The sequence below is a fragment of the Artemia franciscana genome, chromosome 1 (genome assembly GCF_032884065.1).
Source record: "Artemia franciscana chromosome 1, ASM3288406v1, whole genome shotgun sequence".
NCBI lineage: Eukaryota > Metazoa > Arthropoda > Branchiopoda > Anostraca > Artemiidae > Artemia > Artemia franciscana.
The window spans coordinates 48,783,305-48,800,988 of record NC_088863.1 but is presented as its reverse complement, the minus strand read 5'-3'; the positions used below and the strand labels follow the sequence as shown (position 1 = coordinate 48,800,988).

Below are 17,684 nucleotides of genomic sequence, written 5' to 3'. Positions count from 1 at the left end.
TTTCTCTCTTTGGTGGAGTTGAGGGGGGGAGTAATTTGGAAAAATTAGAAAAAATGAGGTATTTGTAACTTACGAGAGATACGATCTTAATGAAATTTGATATCTAGAGAGATCTTGTGCTTTAGAACTCTCATTTTAAATCGCAACCAGATCCAGTGATATTGGGGGGAGTTGGAGGGGGAAACTGGAATTCTAGGAAAACGTTAAAATCAAGGTATCTTGCGAACGGGTGATCGTATCTTAATGAAACTTTATATATAAAAGAGTCTTATGTCTCAGATGTTCAATTTTTAATGCGAATTGGATCCGGCGAAATAGAGGGTTGAAGAGGGGAAACAGAAATCTTGGAAACCGGAAATATTGGAAAACGCTTAGAGTGGAGAGATCGGGATGAAACTTGGTGGGAAAAATCAGCACAAGTTATAGATACGAGATTGACATAATCGGTACGGATACGTTCTCTTTGGGGGAGTTGGGGGTTGCTAATTTGGTAAAATTAGAAAAATTGAGGTATATTTAACTTAAGAACGGGTGACACTGATCTTAACGAAATTTGAAATTTAGAAAGAACTCATGTCTCAGAGCTCTTATTTCAAAAACGTTCAAAAATTAAGTTTTAAAAAAACTAGTTTTTTAACTGAAAGTAAGGAGCGACATTAAAACTTAAAACGAACAGAAATTACTCCGTATATGAAATGGGTTGTCCCCTCTGCAATCCCTCGCTCTTTACACTAAAGCTTTTAATTATTTTAAAAAGTACAATTGTGGCAAAGAGTCAAACTTTAGCGTAAAGAGTGAGGGATTGCGGAGGGGACAACCCATTTCATATACGGAGGAATTTCTGTTCGCAAAATCATTCAAACCGGAAAAAAATTCTCTACAACATATATAAATAACCAATCAAAATCGGATTAGGAGAAATTGACGTTTTTCGTCTTTTCTTCTAAGATAATAACTTTACAAAAAGTAACTTGTCCTTTTAAAAAGTCGGAATAGGAAAATCTGGTGCGTAGATCACGAATGTGGACTTGTTTCTGTGTTTTGACCATACTTGAGGCGTTTACCCCCCCCCCCCCCGACACACACAAGTACAATATAAAGTGTGCATCAATATACGTTGGAAATTCGGTGAAATATTCAATAAAAATTAGAAAGAGTGCCACCTAACCTTCATGTCTCAAGGAAGAATTCCTAGTTTGGTCCTTTCAAAAGTTCAACTGCAAAAACTGTTTTAGGTAGGTAAGTTTTTCTTTTCTGGGACCTTGAACATCACAGACAATGTATTATGATCTTCTTCATTCAAGATTGAAAGAGGATAAGATTTCAAACTTAGATGTACTTTTGCTTATGTTATGGTATCTCAAGCAACTTAAGCCAGGTTGGAGCGGAATGGTCCAGTCAAGACCGAGAAGTAGTTGAACGAGTACATCCCAGTAAAGCCCACCTTTTCTTTCTTCCTATGATCGATCTACCTTCAAGCAACGAGAATTGTCTCCTTTCTATACTGACATTCATTGCGTATCTGAAGCTGAACGGTACGGATTTACTCCGGTCATAATCTTTGACCAGCCGTTGTGGAGGAAGCCCATGAAGATTATTACTGCAGAAAGACCTGGAACAAACGTTACACAAGCAGTTGTTAGACTAAGGGGATTCCACAACCTCATGAGTCTTGTCGGTGCCATTGGATCTTTGATGGATGGATCTGGACTAAAACAAATCTTTGAATTCATATATGCTTCCGATACAGCTCCTCATCTTCTATGTAATAAGGCTATTTCTCAAGCACTATGAGCCCATACCATTGTAGACACAGCACTTAATTCGAATCTCACAAAGGAATTTATAGACGAGGAATCAGATGCAGAACTTGAATCGAATACATGAAACGGTTCAGCTTAGTGAAATCAAAGACCTATAATTGAAAGTAATGGATGGACAAGAAAGCAGGGCATATTAAGAAATTTTGCATAGGTATTCTGCCAAATTTACCCAGTGTAAAACTCCCCCTGAAAAGTTCATCCCCTGGAAACTTCCCTCTCTATGAAAAATTTTCCCCGTGCAAAATCCCCCCAGCAGATAATTCATCATCCGCTCCATACCCCAAAAAAGTATGTATACTGCCTAGTAGCAAATAAAGCAATTGGTAAATTTCATAACTTAAAAACCTTAAGTCATTTTATCTCTAAACACAGAGTTATTGGGACTTTCAATTATGCTGAAGAAAAAAGCTATCTCAAAATTTTGACATTAAAACTTAAAACGAACAGAAATTACTCCGTATATGAAAGGGGCTTTTCCTCCTTGACACCCCGCTCCTTACGCTAAAGTTTTTTATTGTTTTAAAAAGTAGAGTTGCGAGAAAGAATCAAACTTTAGCGCAAGGAGCGGGGTGTCAAGGAGGAAAAGCCCCTTTCATATACGGAGTAATTTCTGTTCGTTTTAAGTTTTAATGTCGCTCCTTACTTTCATTTAAAAAAACTTGTTTTTTTTTATTTAAATTCTGAAAGTTTTTTAATTAATGCATGACTGATTTTGGCTCTCCGTACATAAATTATTAAAATGAAATTTGCATATTAATTCTTTTTTGGCTAAATGGCTTTCTCTTAGTTTTGATCAGACGATTTTGAGAAATAAGGGGTGGGGAAGGAGGTCTTGTTGCCCTCCAATTTTTCGGTTACTTAAAAAGGCAACTAGATCTTTTATTTTTAACGAACGTTTTTATTAGTAAAAAAAAATACGTAACTTATGAATTAACTTACGTAACAAACTTTTATATTCTTATATTTTTGATTATATATATGTGGGGGTTGGTCCCCTCGTTAATACCTCGCTCTTCACACTAAATCTTGTTTTATCCCAATTCTTTAAGAATGACCCCTGAATCAGAAAGGCCGTAGAATAAATAGTTGAAATTATTTAAAAAAATTTTAGCATAAAGAGTGAAGTGTTTATCTCCTCCTAAATACCTCGCTCTTTATGCTAAAGTATTTTTAGAACCCCTCATATGCGTAAGAATCTCTGTTCCTTTTTAAGTTTTAGTGCTTCTCCTTACTTTCAATTGAAAAAACTTTTTCATGTTTATATTTTCATTGTTTTTTTTAAAGTAATGCTAGAAAGTCCTGCGCCCTTTTCATTGAATTTCTCTTCCCCCATGAAATATTCCTCCAAGGAAAGATCCTCCCATATAGCCCCCTCCCCTGAACCCCACACCCAAACCAAAAAAATCCCCCTGATAACGTCGGTACACTTCCCAGTAACCATTACTGTATGTAAACATTGGTCAAAGTTTGTAACTTGAAGCCCCTTCCCCAGGGACTGTGGGGGGTAAGTCATCCCCAAAGACACAGTTATTATGGTTTTCGACTATGCGGAACAAAATGGTTATCTCAAAATTTTGATCCGTTGACTTTGGGAAAAATGAGCGTGGGAGGGGGCCTAGGTGCCCTCCAATTTTTTTGGTCACTTAAAAAGGGCACTAGAACTTTTCATTTCCGTTAGAATGAGCCCTCTTGCAACACTCTAGGACTACTTGGTCCATACGATGACCCCTGGGAAAAAAAAAAAAAACAAAAACAAAAAACAAATAAACACGCACCCGTGATTTGTCTTCTGGCAAAAAATACGAAATTCCACATTTTTGTAGATTGGACCTTGAAATTTTTTCTATAGGGTTCTCTGATACGCTGAATGCGATGGTGTAATTTTCGTTAAGATCCTATGACTTTTAGGGGGTGTTACCCCCTATTTTCCAAAATAAGGCAAATTTTCTCAGGCTCGTAACTTTTGATGACAATAATTAAACTTGATGAAACTTATATATTTGAAATGAGCATAAAAATCTGATTCTTTTGATATATCTTTTAGCATCGAAATTCCGTTTTTTAGAGTTTGGTTTACTATTGAGCCGGGTCAGTTCGTTACCACGAACTGTTTGATTAGACGATTTTGGGAAAAAAGTGGTGTGGGAGGGGGCCTAGTTGCCCTCCAATATTTGTTCGCTTAAAAAGGACACTAGTACTTTTCATTTACGTTATAATGAGTCCTCTCTCGAATTTTTAGGTCTACTGGGTCGATATGGTTACCCTTGAAAAAAGCAACAACAAAGAAACACGCATCCGTGATCTTTCCTCTGGCAAAAATTACAAAATTCCACATTTTTGCCGATTCAAGTAGAGTTCTTTGATAGGTTGAATCCGATCGTATGAATTTAATTAAAATTCTATAGCTTGGAGAGGGTCTTTCCCCATTTTTTTGAGAATAAGACAAATTTTCTCAGGCTCGTAGCTTTTGATGGGTAAGACTAAACTCATTGAAACTTATATATTTAGAATCAACATAATAAGTCAATTCTTTTGATATCTATTGACATCAAAATTTCGTTTTTGTAGTTTCAATAACTATTGAGCCGGGCCGCTCCTTACAGCTTGTTACCACAAACTGTACCCATACATTTTTGTACCTGTACCGATTACCCGTACCCGTACATTTTGCGTACAATTTAATGACTCTTTTCATTTGAGAATTTTTCCTAAAAGTATTTAAAATAAACTTATTCCTACGAAAAACAATTCTCGAAATATATTCCCTGTCACCCGACCACCATTGATATTTTGACGTTTGCCCCCCCCCCGCCCCCCAATGGGAAATATTATGTCGGCCCCTTTGGTCTATATGAGTATTCACTTTAAGTTCAGTTAGCCGTGTGTTGCATTTATTCATTCATAATATTGTACGGTATTTATTATTCTGAAGTTATTATTCATTATAATTCCTGTGTATTTAGTTTTTGTTGATTCATTCAAAGTAATTTCTCTTCGTTTTAAGTATTTATATGATGGGACGTTATTTCTACTCGTTCGGGTTTGAATATAGTCCTTTACCTTGATTTTTTTTTTTTTTTTTTTTTTTTTAACCAAGCTTTCTAGATTCATAAAAAGGGACTTACTTCTTTAGGCACGTAGCTAAAGTAAGGTCTCCCGTTTCGTACACTTCCTCTTTTTGGGAATACTATCCTTTCTTCAGTGGTTTTTCTATAAACAGGATTGTCAAAATCTGTTAAGAAATTGCCTTTTTTAAAGATATATTTATATAGAACGAAGCAACCAAGGACTAAAATAGCAAATAAAATTGTCAGGCCAAGAATAAGGGGCAGTACTGAGATTCCACTTTGTATTTCTTCGCTAGGTGTTGGGGTAGTGTCCATGCCAAGAATCTGCTTTAAACTCTTCTCCTGAAATAGGTGATTATCTTTAGTCATAGAATGTCTTAAAAAGAACTTCCATCTCTTATTAGATTAAATTTTAACTAAATCTGAAATCAGTTCGGAGATATAAAACCAACTCTCGAACAGTAAGAATATTGAGACTTGTTGAATATTTGAGCTACCGTTCTATTTGTAACTAGACCTTTCACAGGGGATTTTCTCTCGGATGGTAAACTATAAGGTCTTTATAGCCACAAAAATGACTTAAGTTTGTTCTGGGTTAGATTCCGATGCACTTGGTCGACGCTGTGCTGTTATTAGAGGGTCAGTTTTGCTCCAAGTGTATCCCAACTTGCCCATTCCAAACTTATCGCAACTTGGAGCTAGTAGAAATAACACCTGAATTTTTAATATTAAAGTTCTTTTAAACTTATTAGACCAAAAACCACGTTTATAAGACAAAAAAAAAACTAGCTCCAAAGCGCCCATGAAAATTCAATAGTAGATTGGTGGAGGGGTTCATCATAAAGGGTAAGATGTTTTAAAGTGGTCTAACAATCAAAACTAATTTTCAATGCTTTTTTATACAATTGCGTGGTCTGCAACATAAAGCATAAGTACTTTTCACTGATAAAAAAAATAGTAGAACATTTCAAGAGATAAAACCAAGGAAAATTTTATTGCCATTACGAGATTTAAATGCCCATTACATACTTTTTAATATTTCAGAAGATATGAACCTCATGCCCTCCCAGTGAGGTCAAATATAGGGGTTTAAGGGGTTCGAACCTCCCCCCTCCCTCAAAATGTTAGTCCGACCCGTCAAAACGTAGCAAAAAGGAATACAAACAAATGGTTGATGGTTTTTTTTGTATTTTTTGCAAATCCTCTCCCCAAAAAATATCCGTTTGTGAACCCCACCCCTCCTTCCCCCAAAAAAAATTCTGGACATGGCCTTGCCTCCCACGCAATACATTATAGTTACCGTAGAAAAATTTAAACTTGATGAAGGGGAGCTGGCAACCTAGCACGATGTGCCTCAAGAGCACATGTCTAATGCTCCAACAGAAATCATAGCATATAAAAACGAAGTTTTCTACTTTTATTCTGGGAAGATCTCATGCAATGAGAATTGGCCCCTCCTCCTCTGGGTGACCAAATTTTTTACTAAAAGCGCAAGATCTGTTTCTACTGAGGAAATTTAAACTTTTTTTAAATCACTACTCCCTCTAGGAAAATATTAAATCGCGCTTTTCCCCCTACTCCCACCAGCCCAATAAATTTCACGCGGGTATTCCTGGTTCTTACCTAAGCCGACAGAGAAAATTCTTTTAAAAACCTGTGAGATGATCAGCTCCAATAGATGTCACTCGCACGATTTTATGTTAAGACTAAAGCCAAGGAAATTTGGAGAATGTTAACTAGTTAGACTTTTCAGCTTTCAACTTTTGATAGGTTTAACCATATTAATTTACATTTCCATTTCTGACGTTTATAATTAGTTAACGATGCTACATGATTACAATATGACTGCATAAGTGATTGTTTTAATTAAAATTCTATATATGTATAGGTGATAGTTTCAATCTAGTCCATTCAGTGTCAATGATTTGTATCATCGAACTGATCTTTGAATGCTATTAAATAAAAAAACAAGTTTTTTTAAATGAAAGTAAGGAGCGACATTAAAACTTAAAACGAACAGAAATTACTCCGTATATGAAAGGGGCTTTTCCTCCTCGACACCCCGCTCCTTACGCTAAAGTTTTTTATTGTTTTAAAAAGTAGAGTTGCGAGAAAGAATCAAACTTTAGCACAAGGAGCGGGGTGTCGAGGAGGAAAAGCCCCTTTCATATACGGAGTAATTTCTGTTCGTTTTAAGTTTTAATGTCGCTCCTTACTTTCATTTTAAAAAACTTGTTTTTTTATTTAATTTCTGAAAGTTTTTTAATTAATGCATGACTGATTTTGGCTCTCCGTACATAAATTATTAAAATGAAATTTGCATATTAATTCTTTTTTTTGGCTAAATGGCTTTCTCTTAGTTTTGTTCAGACGATTTTGAGAAATAAGGGGTGGGGAAGGAGGTCTTGTTGCCCTCCAATTTTTCGGTTACTTAAAAAGGCAACTAGATCTTTTATTTTTAACGAACGTTTTCATTAGTAAAAAAAAATACGTAACTTAAGAATTAACTTACGTAACAAACTTTTATATTCTTATATTTTTGATTATATATATGAGGGGGTTGGTCCCCTCGTTAATACCTCGCTCTTCACACTAAATCTTGTTTTATCCCAATTCTTTAAGAATGACCCCTGAATCAGAAAGGCCGTAGAATAAATAGTTGAAATTATTTAAAAAAATTTTAGTATAAAGAGTGAAGTGTTTATCTCCTCCTAAATACCTCGCTCTTTATGCTAAAGTATTTTTAGAACCCCTCATATGCGTAATAATCTCTGTTCCTTTTTAAGTTTTAGTGCTTCTCCTTACTTTCAATTGAAAAAACTTTTTCATGTTTATATTTTCATTGTTTTTTTTTATAGTAATGCTAGAAAGTCCTGCGCCCTTTTCATTGAATTTCTCTTCCCCCATGAAATATTCCTCCAAGGAAAGATCCTCCCATATAGCCCCCTCCGCTGAACCCCACACCCAAACCAAAAAAATCCCCCCTGATAACGTCGGTACACTTCCCAGTAACCATTACTGTATGTAAACATTGGTCAAAGTTTGTAACTTGCAGCCCCTCCCCCAGGGACTGTGGGGGGTAAGTCATCCCCAAAGACATAGTTATTATGGTTTTCGACTATGTGGAACGAAATGGCTATCTCAAAATTTTGATCCGTTGACTTTGGGAAAAAAATGAGTGTGGGAGGGGGCCTAGGTGCCCTCCAATTTTTTTGGTCACTTAAAAAGGGCACTAGAACTTTTCATTTCCGTTAGAATGAGCCCTCTTGCAACACTCTAGGCTCACTTGGTCGATACGATGACTCCTGGGAAAAAAAAAAAAAAACAAAAAACAAATAAACACGCACCCGTGATTTGTCTTCTGGCAAAAAATACGAAATTCCACGTTTTTGTAGATTGGACCTTGAAATTTTTTCTATAGGGTTCTCTGATACGCTGAATGCGATGGTGTAATTTTTGTTCAGATCCTATGACTTTTAGGGGGTGTTACCCCCTATTTTCCAAAATAAGGCAAATTTTCTCAGGCTCGTAACTTTTGATGACAATAACTAAACTTGATGAAACTAATATATTTGAAATCAGCATAAAAATCCGATTCTTTTGATATATCTTTTAGCATCGAAATTCCGTTTTTTAGAGTTTCGTTTACTATTGAGCCGGGCCGCTCCTTACTACAGTTCGTTACCACGAACTGTTTGATTTACATTCATAAATATATATTTTGTACATAAATTACCTCTATTGTGGTAATGATGCTGCAAGAATGGGTGAAGGTATTGAGATCAAAGTATCCTACCTGAGCTGTTGGAAGGATCTTAGACTAGGTCTTCATTTTTCTTCCAGTCTAAGCAACTTTATCCAGGTCAGCAAATTTTTCCAGCTCACCATTTGAATTACCAGAAAAGTATATTTAAATGATAACTACTTAAACTTCAGGAAAGAAACTAAAATGCTTACTTCTCTTGGAATTTTTCGTTAAATTTGTAAAAAAAAAAAAAGTAAGAAGTTATATTAAAGCGTAAAATAAACAGGAACAATACTTTATATGAGGGTAGCTACTCCTTTCTGAACCCCTTGCTCTTTACTTTAAACTTTGACTTTTTGTCTCTGTTCTTTAAGAACAGACTGCTGCTTGAACTCAAGGGCCATTGGCAGGGCTGTATACAGGATTTTTTGGTGGGGAGGGGGGGTCATTTTTGTTACGTTTCTACGAGTTGGACAAAATTACGCATGAGGGGGCTCACCCCCCCCCCCCTGAATATTATCTTGGCCATTGGCATACAAACTCACAGGAGGGGTCAGCATCTAAACTATGAAGGGTTTTATAGTAGTTAAAAATTACTTATTATACCAAATTACTTATTATATCAATGGGTAATGGGCCTTGTTTTTGAGCAATGTCTCTAAAGGAACTGAGAAAGAAAGTCAGACTTCGGCGGGAAGAGTAGGGGTTATCAGTGGAGCAGTCCCCCTTATATAAGGAGCAATGTCTGTCCGTTTTAAGTTCTAATTTTCCTTCGTACTTGTTTTTAACGAGTTAAAAATAAACTTTAAGAAATATTAATTTCTAGTAGTTTTGAAGTCGTGCTCAGGCCTATCTGAGACTCAATAGGGGCTGTCGCCCAATCAATCCCCCCGCACTGCATATTGTTAAATCGTACATACCATTATCATTCAATCGATTGTCAGTGTCTTGTATTGGTAGCCAAAAATTTCCTCAGGATTTACACAATTTCTCTAACACCTAATTTCCTTTGCGTAGGAACAAGTGACTATTACGATATAATGTAATTTAAAAAAAAAATCGATGGCAGAAGATAAGTTAGGATGAATTTCAAACTTGAGCTCAATTCACGGATGAAAGAGCATGGTTATGAACAGGGTTGTATACAATATTATATGGGGGGGGTCGAAAAAGATTTTTTCGGAGGGCTTTAGAACAAAAACCTTAAAATACGCACGGAAAATTTGTTTATGCTCATTTTATACTAGCCCGACAAAATTCCGGGGGGAGAGGGAAAGATAAGGCTCAAAACCCCTAGTCCCCCTGGATAAGGCCTTGGCTGTGAAAATTTTTCCCTTTTTAAATAAAACTTTCAAAACCAAGGACTTTTTTAAGCTATAATTAAGCTATAATGAAAAGCAAATTGAAAGTTTTAAATATTTTAAGATATATTACCATTATTGAAGACAAGGGTGCCCACAGAAAAATTTCCAGGGGGCACCAGAGAAGCAGTGGTGGGTGGGGGGCACAGGAATATAAATATTAGGAAATATTTTCTTTGGAGAAAGAAATATAGTTTCGAAAAAAAAGTGAAGTGCCCCCCAATGGGAAAGCAGTCATAGTAAAAATCGCTTCATTATATTCATTATTTAAGAGATCCCTACTGTATAAGTTCCAAGCCCAAATAAACAACATTTAGAATTTCACAAGAAAAAAAAAATCCAGAAAAAATATTGTGGATGCATGTTTATTTTGTTCATTCCCAGGAGTGATCATAAAAGCAAGCAATCTTGGTGAAATCTACTTTATTAAATTCATTATATCAGATAACCCTGTCGTAGAGGTTTCAAGCTACAATCTATAAAATGTGGAATTTTGCGAAAAAATTCTAGAAGAAGTAGCATGGATGTATGTTTATTTGTTTTGTTGGTTTTCCCTGGGATGATCGTATTAAATTAAAGGTCCTAGAAAATTGGGAAAAAGCTTAATCAAACGCAAATTAAAAGTTCCCTTTTAAGTGACCAGAAAGATTGTGTCATGGGAAAGTGTTGTTTTCTGCTATTTTATAAAACCAAACTGGGACTTAGCCCAAAAGAGAATATATTTGCAATCAATTCCCAATTCTGGTAAGCCAATTGATTTAAAAGTACCAAGAAAACAACGGTCCCTGAGTCCCATGAACCTTCCAACAAATATAAAAAGGTGCCCATGCGTACCTGTACAAAGGAGGAAAAGACAAGGCGGGTCAGGAACACCACCGATAAATTTCTTTGGGGTAAAGGGGGTGGATAATGCTACAGGGAACTCTATTTTCTTTTCTATTTATATAAAATATTTCAATGAATTGAAGCATATGTCTGAAATGTATTTATCGATTAGAAAATCTCATTTTAAAGGTTTTTATGGCTTCAGCAATATAGAAGATCAAAATCTGCATATAATTTCCATCCACTTACAATAATACCCCTCTTTGCCCACCTAAAATTCTGCAGCAGAATTATTAATAAGGACTTACTGAATACAAATATTATTCATTGCAAGTTTTGACAGCAGCATATATTCAAATTTTGTTTTAATTCTTAAGCAGAAAAACTGTAAAAGTAGGGCGATACTAATCAATTTACAATTATTGACATATACGTATTAACAGCAATAAAACAGGCGTTTAAGGGACCGATACATCATATTATATTTTTTTTTAGACCTGGGCATGATTCGGAGAACAATCAGAAATTACACTTAAGAAAAAAACTAGTTTTGCAACTGAAAGTAAGGAGCAGCATCGAAACCAAAAAGGAACACAAATTGTTCTTTTTACGAAGGGGGTTCTCTTCCCCTTAACTCGTTGCTTTTTACTCGGAATTTTGACTTTTTGAGCGAGTTTTCCGAGAATGTTTACTGAAATACATGAGCCATCGAATTAGAAAAGAAGGTTTTTCAAATCACTAAAAAACTTTAGCTTAATGAGCGAGTAGTAGAAGAAAAGGCATTAACCCTTAAATACAGAATAATTTCAGTTCACTTTAAGTTTTAAAGTTGCTCTTTAGTTTTTAGCTGAATTTTTGTATTTATCTAATCATATCCTTCCCCCACGGAAAAAACGGTCGATATTTAAATTCTCTCTGTCCAGTTTTTGTTGGGCTGCAAAGATTAGAGAAAAAAAAATTTGGAAGGTAATGAAAAAAGTATGTCAAGTAAAGCAAAATGTATGAAGAAAGAACAAGTAAAGTAAATACACAAAAAACAACCCATTTTATGAAAGCTAAGATAAAAACTCCTAGCTTTTAGTTCTATTAACACAGAAGTGTTGAATGGACTTTTATTTAACAATATAAATATTTTTTAACCTGCTTATCAAACACCAACTTGCTTAACTCTGTAATTATAAGAAGTAAAACGTTTTCCAAGTATTTGGTTTAAAGCAAAGCATTGAAATAAGATTAAGAATTTAGTGTTAGGCGTTATTGAGAAAGGTTGCAAGTGCTGAACATTACTGAATAATATTAGTTTTTAATTTAATTTTAAATACCAAAAACCGATATATTTGACGGCCTTATGCTTCCTGGCTATAAAAATTAAAGCTTTTTCAAAATGAACAACTGGGCTAATACAGTCACTCCTAGTAAAAGGTAATAATGATAAAACACAAAAAAAAACCATACATCTGTTTTGGGGAAGCTACAAAGTTAAACATTTCTTGTTGTAGTGGCCTCAGATATCGGCTCAACGGTAGCCGAACTTTCTCAAACACGAATAGCTTGGGATGTTAACTTTGATCTTGAAATAAATACATGTTCAGAATAAAAAGCTGGTTCTTTGATTTAATGCTATCAATATTTAGGTTTTCATGCTTTCATTATTGTTAAGGATCAGTATTTACCTACCATTCTTCACTGCAAAAATTCTTTTTTTTTACTTAAACCAAGTCATATAAAAAACATTATTGTGGGAAATTGAAGAGGGATTATTCCATACAAAATTATAACTCATATTGGCCCTATTCAGGGCCAAAACATATTGAGAGGTAGCCAACAAAGGACCAACACACAATTCTTCCATGGTTTTCCTTACTCTGCTCTCTTTCCTTTGGTTTACTCAAAATTACCTTATAGTCCCCGATCGCTCCCCCTCCCTCTGCAGGCACCCATGATTGAAGAACGGCAAAATTTATACCTGATAATCCCTTTGTTTTTTTCCCACCATTTTTACAGCCAAACCATAGCAGATATACTTCCAACATTAGTCTGCAGAGGTAATAATGGGCTAAGTTGTAATTGCAATTAATACCAGCATGAACAGCGATGGTAATTGATGGGTTGTTTCTGTGGAGCACGCTGACTTGATAATCTTGCGTCGATAGTCTTCATTATGTCAGTGTTTAATGTGTCTGTGGAATGATGATGACTTAATAATTTCAAGTTGATATGTCTCATTGTTTTCACACTTGCTTTCATCTCTTGCTGCAGTAGATAGCGAAGCTCTGGTATTCTTCATCATTGGCATATTATTAACTTAGCTCCCCCCCCCCACCCCCAATTTAGAAAATAATTTCAATTCGTTTTCAGTTATAATATTGTTTTTACTTCTGTTTAACAAAGGTATTTTTTTACTTTTTCATTTCAAGCACCAAACTCAAGTTTACCCTGATTATAAGGAAGCCCACCTCACAACCCCCAAAGCTTGATTCTTCACAACAGTCTTTTGAGAGGAAAAAACTCACTTAGCATTGGTTCACAACATGTTGAAATTAGTTAATTCTTTAATCTTTATCACGGTTGCAACTTTAACTGCAACCTAGTAAAAGAAAAACCTGAATGAAAAAAGAAATTGCCATCTGACAGTGATTCAGGAATGGTATCTATTTTTTCCGTTCACCTTAAAAATAAAAGTTTATAACGAAAAGAAAACTATGGTGATTTTGAAAAAAAAATAGTATTTCGAAATTGGCGCCTGATCGAAATTAAATAAAAAAAAAGTTTTTTGAAATGAATATAAGGAGCGACATTAAAACTGAAAACGAACAGAAATTACTCCGTATATGAAAGGGGTTTTTCCTCCTCGACACCCCGCTCCTTACGCTACAGTTTTTTATTGTTTTAAAAAGTAGAGTTGCGAGAAAGAATCAAACTTTAGCGCAAGGAGCGGGGTGTAGAGGAGGAAAAGCCCCTTTCATATACGGAGTAATTTCTGTTCGTTTTCAGTTTTAATGTCGCTCCTTACTTTCATTTTAAAAAACTTGTTTTTTTTATTTAATTTCTGAAAGTTCTTGAATTAATGCATGTCTGATTTTGGCTCTCCGTACATAAATTATTAAAATGAAATTTGCATATTAATTCTTTTTTTGGCTAAATGACTTTCTCTTAGTTTTGATCAGACGATTTTGAGAAATAAAGGGTGGGAAGGAGGATTAGTTGCCCTCCAATTTTTCGGTTTCTTAAAAAGGCAACTAGATCTTTTAATTTTTAACGAAGGTTTTTATTAATAAAAAATATACGTAACTTGAGAATTAACTTACGTAACAAACTTTTACATTCTTATATTTTTGATTATATATATGAGGGGGTTGGTCCCCTCGTTAATACCTCGCTCTTCACACTAAATCTTGTTTTGTCCCAATTCTTTAAGAATGACCACTGAATCAGAAAGGCCGCAGAATAAATAGTTGAAATTACTTAAAAAATTTTTAGCATAAAGAGCGAAGTATTTATCTCCTCCTAAATACCTCGCTCTTTATGCTAAAGTATTTTTAGAACCCCTCATATGCGTAATAATCTCTGTTCGTTTTAAGTTTCAATGCTACTCTTTTCTTTCAATTGAAAAAACTTTTCCATGTTTATTTTTTCATTGTTCTTTTTTAAGTAATTTTAGAAAATCCTGCGCCCTTTTCATTGAAATTCTGTTCTCCCATGACAGATTTCTCCAAGGAAAGATCGTACCACATAGCCCCCTCCCCTCAACCCCACCCCCAAAGCCCAAAATAAATCCCCTGAAAACAACTGTACACTTCCCAATAACCATTATTATATGTAAACACTGGTCGAAGTTTTTAACTTGCAGCCCCTTCCCCAGGGACTGTGGGGGAGTAAGTCATTCCCAAAGACATAGTTATTACGGTTTTTGACAATGCAGAACGAAATGGCTGTCTCAAAATTTTGATCTGTTGACTTTGGAGAAAAAATGAGCGTGGGAGGTGGCCTAGGTGCCCTCCAATCTTTTTGTCACTTAAAAAGGGCACTAGAACTTTTCATTTCCGTTAGAATGAGCCCTCTTGCAACATTCTAGGACCACTTGGTCGATACGATGACCCCTGGGGAAAAAAAAAACAACAAACAAACAAATAAACACGCACCCGTGATTTGTCTTCTGGCAAAAATACGAAATTCCACATTTTTGTAGATTAGACCTTGAAATTTTTGCTATAGGGTTCTCTGATACGCTGAATGCGATGGTGTGATTTTCGTTAAGATGCTGTGACTTTTAGGGGGTGTTTTCCCCTATTTTCTAAAATAAGGCAAATTTTTTCAGGCTCGTAACTTTTGATGACAAAAACTGAATTTGATGAAACTTATAAATTTAAAATTAGCATGAAAATCTGATTCTTTTGATGTATGTTTTAGCATCAAAATTCTGTTTTTTAGAGTTTCGTTTACTATTGAGCCGGGTCGCTCCTTACTACAGTTCGTTACCATTAACTGTTCGATGTCGCTCCTTACTTACAGTTAAAAAAAACTAGTTTTTTTTATTTAATTTCTGAACGTTTTTGAATTAATGCATGTTTGATTTTGGCTGTCCACCATAGGACTTGTCCAATCTTATTGAATTTTTTGTATTGAATCAGATTAACAGATTATTAAAATGAAATTTGCATATTAATTCCTTTTTTGGCTAAATGGCTTTCTCTTAGTTTTGATCAGACGATTTTGAAAAATAAATGGTGGGGAAGGAGGCCTAGTTGCCCTCCAATTTTTGGGTTACATAAAAAGGCAACTATAACTTTTAATTTTTAATTAACGTTTCTATTAGTGAAAAATACGCTTAACTTAAGAATTAACTTACGTAACAAACTTTTATATTCTTATATTTTTATAATGTATAACATTATAACGTATAATAATATAATATTTATATATAAATTTATATATATCTATATATTATAATATATAATATATAATATATATATATATATATATATATATATATATATATATATATATATATATATATATATATATATATATATATTATATATATATATATATATATATATATATATATATATATATATATATATATATATATATATATATATATATATATATATATATATATATATATATATATATATATATATATATATATATATATATATGTATATATATATATATATAATATATATATATATATATATATATATATATATATATATATATATATATATATATATATATATATATATATATATATATATATATATATATATATATATATATATATATATATATATATATATATATATATATATATATATATATATATATATATATATATATATATATATATATATATATATATATATATATATATATATATATATATTATATATTATAATATATAGATATATATAAATTTATATATAAATATTATATTATTATACGTTATAATGTTATACATTATAAAAATATAAGAATATAAAAGTTTGTTACGTAAGTTAATTCTTAAGTTAAGCGTATTTTTCACTAATAGAAACGTTAATTAAAAATTAAAAGTTATAGTTGCCTTTTTATGTAACCCAAAAATTGGAGGGCAACTAGGCCTCCTTCCCCACCATTTATTTTTCAAAATCGTCCGATCAAAACTAAGAGAAAGCCATTTAGCCAAAAAAGGAATTAATATGCAAATTTCATTTTAATAATCTGTTAATCTGATTCAATACAAAAAATTCAATAAGATTGGACAAGTCCTATGGTGGACAGCCAAAATCAAACATGCATTAATTCAAAAACGTTCAGAAATTAAATAAAAAAAACTAGTTTTTTTTAACTGTAAGTAAGGAGCGACATCGAACAGTTAATGGTAACGAACTGTAGTAAGGAGCGACCCGGCTCAATAGTAAACGAAACTCTAAAAAACAGAATTTTGATGCTAAAACATACATCAAAAGAATCAGATTTTCATGCTAATTTTAAATTTATAAGTTTCATCAAATTCAGTTTTTGTCATCAAAAGTTACGAGCCTGAAAAAATTTGCCTTATTTTAGAAAATAGGGGAAAACACCCCCTAAAAGTCACAGCATCTTAACGAAAATCACACCATCGCATTCAGCGTATCAGAGAACCCTATAGCAAAATTTTCAAGCTCCTATCTACAAAAATGTGGAATTTCGTATTTTTGCCAGAAGACAAATCACGGGTGCGTGTTTATTTGTTTGTTTGTTGTTTTTTTTTTCCCCAGGGGTCATCGTATCGACCAAGTGGTCCTAGAATGTTGCAAGAGGGCTCATTCTAACGGAAATGAAAAGTTCTAGTGCCCTTTTTAAGTGACAAAAAGATTGGAGGGCACCTAGGCCACCTCCCACGCTCATTTTTTCTCCAAAGTCAACAGATCAAAATTTTGAGACAGCCATTTCGTTCTGCATTGTCAAAAACCGTAATAACTATGTCTTTGGGAATGACTTACTCCCCCACAGTCCCTGGGGAAGGGGCTGCAAGTTAAAAACTTCGACCAGTGTTTACATATAATAATGGTTATTGGGAAGTGTACAGTTGTTTTCAGGGGATTTATTTTGGGCTTTGGGGGTGGGGTTGAGGGGAGGGGGCTATGTGGTACGATCTTTCCTTGGAGAAATCTGTCATGGGAGAACAGAATTTCAATGAAAAGGGCGCAGGATTTTCTAAAATTACTTAAAAAAGAACAATGAAAAAATAAACATGGAAAAGTTTTTTCAATTGAAAGAAAAGAGTAGCATTGAAACTTAAAACGAACAGAGATTATTACGCATATGAGGGGTTCTAAAAATACTTTAGCATAAAGAGCGAGGTATTTAGGAGGAGATAAATACTTCGCTCTTT

At 33.9% G+C, this 17,684-nt stretch overlaps 1 protein-coding gene and 1 long non-coding RNA gene across 2 annotated transcripts in view; one reads left to right on the top strand and one right to left on the bottom strand.

The window, feature by feature from the left end:
* LOC136030956 (uncharacterized) overlaps positions 1-17,684 on the bottom strand; it is a 71,001-nt gene that overhangs the window by 31,160 nt on the left and 22,157 nt on the right. Inside the window, exon 3 of the long non-coding RNA XR_010618399.1 lies at positions 4,949-5,233. This is a non-coding gene — a long non-coding RNA (uncharacterized LOC136030956). The remainder of the gene's footprint in view (positions 1-4,948; positions 5,234-17,684) is intronic.
* The window catches only part of LOC136042568 (diphthine methyltransferase-like), a 54,034-nt gene that overhangs the window by 17,831 nt on the left and 18,519 nt on the right, over positions 1-17,684 (top strand). The gene's annotated exons all lie outside the window — the stretch shown is intronic.